Source organism: Callorhinus ursinus, unplaced genomic scaffold, assembly GCF_003265705.2.
Source record: "Callorhinus ursinus isolate GAN/ISIS: 27379988/994484 unplaced genomic scaffold, GSC_fseal_2.0 scaffold56, whole genome shotgun sequence".
Classification (NCBI taxonomy): domain Eukaryota; kingdom Metazoa; phylum Chordata; class Mammalia; order Carnivora; family Otariidae; genus Callorhinus; species Callorhinus ursinus.
Window position 1 is genome coordinate 3,779,328 of NW_027397118.1, and position 6,000 is coordinate 3,785,327.

Below are 6,000 nucleotides of genomic sequence, written 5' to 3' on the forward strand. Positions count from 1 at the left end.
GAGGGATACTACTCAATGGATGAGATAGAGCTCTGCTTTCCCTATGGAAATAAAGGGCAAGATTTTTCTTGTTTCCATTCTCTGAGAGGTGGGGAACAATGGATTCAAAGTGACCCCATTCAGAAGTTTGAAACTTGGGAAAGTAAGGCAAAGGCTCGGGAACAGCTAAGAAATTATTCATGATTGGGTCTGTAAGAATGAGTTGATGATTTCTTCAGTTTATTTTCCACAGTATGTGTTGGGCAGGTGCTGTTTGTTGTAAGTAATTTATATGTAATATCTTATTTGATCCTCATAGTAACAGTGTATTGAGTACTCTTACGTTATTCGCTTTACTTATGGGGAAACTGAGGCGGGGATTTTCAGTAACTTGTCCCCGTTTACTAACAAGGCATGTTGCTGGCTGAAACCCTAGGTTTAGCACCTCAATCTAGTACCTTTATCAAAAGTCCAGAAATTTACACATCCAACTGTTCCTATTGTGTAACCTAAGTCATGTTTCTTTATGTCCAGCTTCTCTTGATTTCTTCCCAAAGTCAGAGCTGAGCTATCTAGCCTCCCATTGATTTAGCAATTCTTTAATCAATTTCTTTTCTCCTTAGCTGAAGTTAGCACAAGTTGGATTTGGTTTTTTGCAACTGAAAACCCTGTTGATCCATAGGCTCTGCTTCCATATTCTTAATTGTGTAACATTACTCTATTCCAAGAAACTGCTTAAAATATTATACTAAGGACTGAGCTTGATGTTACAGGTTAGATTTACATTCTTTGCAAATTATTCTATTCCATGTACTCTGTTTCTGAGTAATGTTCCATTTTAAAAGAGAAATCAATTTTATATCCCTCTTATTTTGGCAAACAATTAGTTGATGTGGCTGGTAGAATGATGTCTCCCTGAGACATTTAGGTCTTACTCCCTGGGACCTGTAATTCATATGGCAAAAGGGACTTTGCAGGTGTGATTCAGTTAAGGATCTTAAGATGGGGGGAGGGGGTATCCTGGATTATTTGGGGTGGGCCGTGAATGTAATCACAGTGTCCTTCTAAGAAAGAGGGGGAGGGAGATTCAGCTTCAGAAGAGGAGGCAATGTGGTGACAGAAACAGATTTATGTGCTTGAAAAAAGGAGAGGAAGGGACCACAGACCAAAGAATACAGGTGTCCATTGGAAGCTGGAAAAGGCCAGGGGTTGGATTCCCCCTTGAGGCTTCAAAAGGAACCAGCCTTCTCAGCACCTTGGTTTTATCACTGTAGGACTCATTTCAGACTTCTGACCTCCAGAACTATAGAAGAAAAAATTTGTGTGTGTGTGTGTGTGTGTGTGTGTGTGTGTGTTTTAAACCACCAAGCTTATAGTAATTTGTTACAGCAGCAATAGGAAACTAATCGTTGATGAAATGAGATCATTTTGTAGGTTTATGCTTGACTTGGAAAACAGTACATGTTGACTCTTAGGCTTCTGGGCTGGGGAAGATCAGTGGCAACTCATAAACATTTTACAGTTTAGGCAGTTGGTGGGAAAATTGTGTCACGATTTCTCTTGTGGGGAAGGCAGAGTACTCTTATGGTCAATGGATTTTTTTTTTTTTAAAAGGCAAATGATATGAAAAGACCAGCTGGCACAAGCCTGGTTAATTGCAAAAGTTTATAATCCAAATTATCTTATAATATTTTTTTCATGAAGTGTCATTAACAGTGTTTCTGCCACCAGCTTTTTTAACTTTGGGAGTCATTCCACGTTGACGGGAACAGAAGGCAGAATTAAGTTTGACTGGAGTCATGTGACTTATACCTAAAGAAAAACCCAAGGAAAGTATCTGCCCCAAATAAAGCTCTTCATTATTGTTGTTCTAAGAGGCTAGAAGGGTAAATTAATCACTGTGGCTGAGTCATTTGAAAGATTACAAGGCTTGTGAGTTCCTGTGAAAGCTATGTCCCTGGAAGACGCTCTACACCTGATAAGGCTTTTGAAATTTAATTGAAAAAATGTTACAAAGATTCTAAATGACCATAGGATCCTTTGTTAGGAGGGGGAAAATAAAACAACAGCAACAACAACAGGGCCCTGTGAGTCTTTTTTGAAAAGGGATGTGTGTGTGTGTACGCACACATACATGTGCACATTGAGGATACTGGGGGGGGTGAATGAATACCTGTTTGAATTCCTTTGAATAATGTCTCAATACATTGCCATTGTTAATAAAATTATGGTTGGTGCACCAAGCAGAATGCATTTGAAATAAATAGCTTCTAAACTGATATTACACAGATTTTCAATATCAACTTGTTTCTCTTTCACAGTGTGAAGATAATAGGAGGGGAGACACGTCTAAAGGTCATTGCTTATGCTGTAGTTAGATGTCTTACAATGCCTGACTGATGTTTTTAAGAGTGGCTGAATACTTATACCATCCAGGATGGATATTCTCTCAGATGCTGACAAACACACATCTATCTAGATAATGGAACTGATTCTTTTTTTTTTAATGTGTGTTTGTTCACGTAAATATAACACATAGAGCATTCAGCTGTGACTCATGAATAAATCTTGAAGACGCATGAGAAGACACAGCATTCAAATTTGATTTTCAGCTAAAAGTAAGTGGGATAGGGGAAGCTCATTCCATGGGAAAGAAAGCTATTTTATTAAATTCCTTTGATTCCACTGGGGAGGTAAGGTTGTGCATCATGGAGAATTTATATGTCTTAGATTCGAACCTTGCTCATAAAATCCAAAACATTTGTGGTTTTTGTTGTTGTTATTGCTCTTGTTACCATCATAGCATCATGTTCTTTGCCATGTAGCCCAGAGGGAAAGCCATTTTTCCTAATTCAATTTGATGAATGAATGAATCCACATTGAGCACCTAAGGTGTGTTCGGTTCTGGAGGATTAAAGAAAAGTGATGATTCCTTTCCACCATAACCTAGAGAGGTAGAAGGGTAGAGTCAGTAAGGTATAATTTTCAGTTAGGATCAGCACAATGTGGCACACTACTTGCCACTGCCCTCTTCAGTGTCCATTGCAGACATTGCTCATCACTCAGGCCTCTCCTTTCCTCTGAGCTTGGATGCAGCTTCTTTTCTCAGCATCATATTTCAAGAAGCCACTACCCATGGATTGAAGATGACATTCTCAGTACAACTTATTTGCTCTTCTTTTCATCCTTCTACAGGTGTCTTAGGCAGTTTGGGCTGCTGTAACAAAAATTCCATAGTCCAGGTGATGTAAACAACAAACCCAGTCAAGCACTGGATGGAATAACACTTTACTCACATAGAGAAGAGACAGAACAAGATCACTTTCAGTGGTAGATGTCTGTCCCCCAAGATCAGTGGGGTCCCCCCCACCAGCTGACACACGGCATTTGGCCTGCACATACCCCTCTTAATGCTGAAGCAGAAGGACCTTGTTCTTTCCTTGAAGAGGACGGAGAGAGCAGTATGGTTGAGCAGGTGTCCTATGATACACATGCTTAAGCAGAAGAGAGGAACACACATTGAGTGTGAAACAGGGAAAGATAGTCTCACCTGAGGTGACCAGTCCAGCACAGGTTGTGAGGACTTTCTGTCTTGGAAAGGAAGTGTTACAGGTGCAAGGCCCATTCTTATGTGGCCAAGTGGGTGTCAAAAAACTGCAAGCAAGAGTGCCTTTCCCAGCAGACACTAATCTCATCATGGGGCTTCCACAGTCATGACCTAATTACCTCCCAAAGGCCCTACCTCCCAATACCATCCCACTGGGGGTTGGGGCTTCAGTATATGAATTTTGGGGGACACAAATATTCAGTCCATAAAAACAAGGTAATTCAATCTCATTAAGTGACTTTATTTATTTATTTTAAAGAAATTATTTATTTGAGAGAGAGAGAGAGCATGAGCCAGGTAAGGGGTAGAGGGAGAAGCAGACTCCCCGCTGAGCAGAGAGCCCAACCAGGGGCTCGATCCTGGGACTCCAGGATCATGACCTGAGCCAAAAGGCAGACGCTTAACCAACTGAGCCACCCAGGTGCACCCTTAGTACGTTTATCTATTTGCCTGAAAAATGAGGATAAAAATATCTAAGCTCAAAGGAACTAGAAAAATAGTATAGGTGAAACTTCTGAGGTGTCAATAGGGCAGCCAAAGGTGGGAGATGTTACCCTCCAGGTGCCTGGATGGGATCTGTACATATGAACTAAATGATATTTGTTTGTGAATAATACTGTGATCAATACAGCTTCTGGTAGGCTAGAAGTTAGCTTATTTAAGATTTATTTATTTTAGAGAGAGAGAGAGTGTGTGCACATGCGCAAGCAGGGGGCAGGGGCAGAGGGAAATGGAGAGAGAATCTTCAGCAGACTCCCCACTGAGTGGGGAGTCTGTTGGAGTGCTCGATCCCAGGACCTGGAGATCATGACTTGAGCTGAAACCAAGAGTCAGACACTTAACCAGCTGAGCCACCCAGAAGCTCCTAGAAGTTAGTTTTAAAACCAAAATCCTACCAAAAATGGGGAGATTCCTCTTCATTTGTTTGTTCATTCGTTCGTTCCTTTCTCATTTGATAATTCACTAAAGAGCATCCCTACTCTACAGGCCAGCACTTGTGCTTTTTGAGGAGACTTCAGACTAGTAGGAGGAGAAAGGCCCATGATGCATGCTATTTTGTATCTCAGATTTCTCTGCAGCTCTGGGACCAATTAGCATTTAATTTCAATAAGTGGGGGCAAAAAGCTCTCCATGCTAACCCAGTTTGTTACCGTCCTCAGCTCACCTGCCTCACCGATCTTTCTAGAAAGTACAGAAGAAGCTGATAACAGCATAGTGTTTGATGCCCAGATGGGGCATATGTGACTTTTCAGTACAGAAAACTCAACATCTTTTGCTAAGCCATTGTAGTCTTTACTGGGGGGAAGGAAGCATCATTCAGCAGATTGGAACTATTCCTCTGTAGCATTTGTTTGGCACCTGCTAACTATGCAGGTCTCTTGATAAATGCGCATTTAGGAAGGGACATCTTCAGAACAACAGTATATACCAAATATCTTAAGTAATTTTTGTTTTAGATGCCTGGTGCTTTTATGGCATTTTGACTGACTCAAATGGTATTGGGATTTGTTCTTCATAGATGAGTATGTAGTTAGCCCTCATGACACAAGAATGGCAGTCACATTAAAGATGCTCCTGTGAAACGATGAAAGTTTCATTTGTGCTGTTTTCTGGTGGAAGTGGAGATAAGGAGCAGGAGAGGAAGGAAGGGAGAGAGAGAGAAGCACATGAAAAGGACACCCATTTGAAAATGACAAAAATAATTGTTCGGTTGATTCTCATCAAACCAGGGTAAGAAAACTGTCTTGCCTTACAGAGTTGTTTTGAGGTACAAATTGGGTAAGCAATGGAACAGTCCTTGGAGAATTAGAAAACATGAGGCGTGCTCTGCATCCCTTCCAGTTCTCGCTTAAAGTGATCTAAGATAAAATGTGTAGTCCCAGAAAGTGAAATGGTCTTCAAGTTACCAGGGAGAGTGCTTCCCCAGCTTTCTCTCATTGTCGTTCCCAGTGAATGTAAAAACATGTTAGCCAAATGGGGGGACAGAACCATGGCTGGGGGAGGGCAACCAGTTTGGGGGCACCACCCACCTCACGTCTACCGGGCCGCATTGAGAGATGAGCAGGTCAGATTCTTAGTGTAACTGTCACCTGGAGCGGTCTTCACTGGGATGTTTTATAAAACTACACTTTAGGAACCCTCATTGTCATTGGCTCTATCCAAGGTCCTGTACCTGATTTTGAATCCATTTTTTTTTATTATGTTATGTTAATCACCATACATTACATCATTAGTTTTTGGTGTAGTGTTCCATGATTCATTGTTTGCATATAACACCCAATGCTCCATGCAGTACATGCCCTCTTTAATACCCATCACCTGGCTAACCCATCCCCCCACCCCCCTCCCCTCTAGAACCCTCAGTTTGTTTCTCAGAGTCCATAGTCTCTCATGGTTTGTCTCCCCTCCGATTT

General features: G+C 41.4%; 1 long non-coding RNA gene across 1 annotated transcript in view; it reads left to right on the top strand.

The window, feature by feature from the left end:
• The window catches only part of LOC141371111 (uncharacterized), a 146,660-nt gene that overhangs the window by 124,899 nt on the left and 15,761 nt on the right, over positions 1 to 6,000 (top strand). The gene's annotated exons all lie outside the window — the stretch shown is intronic.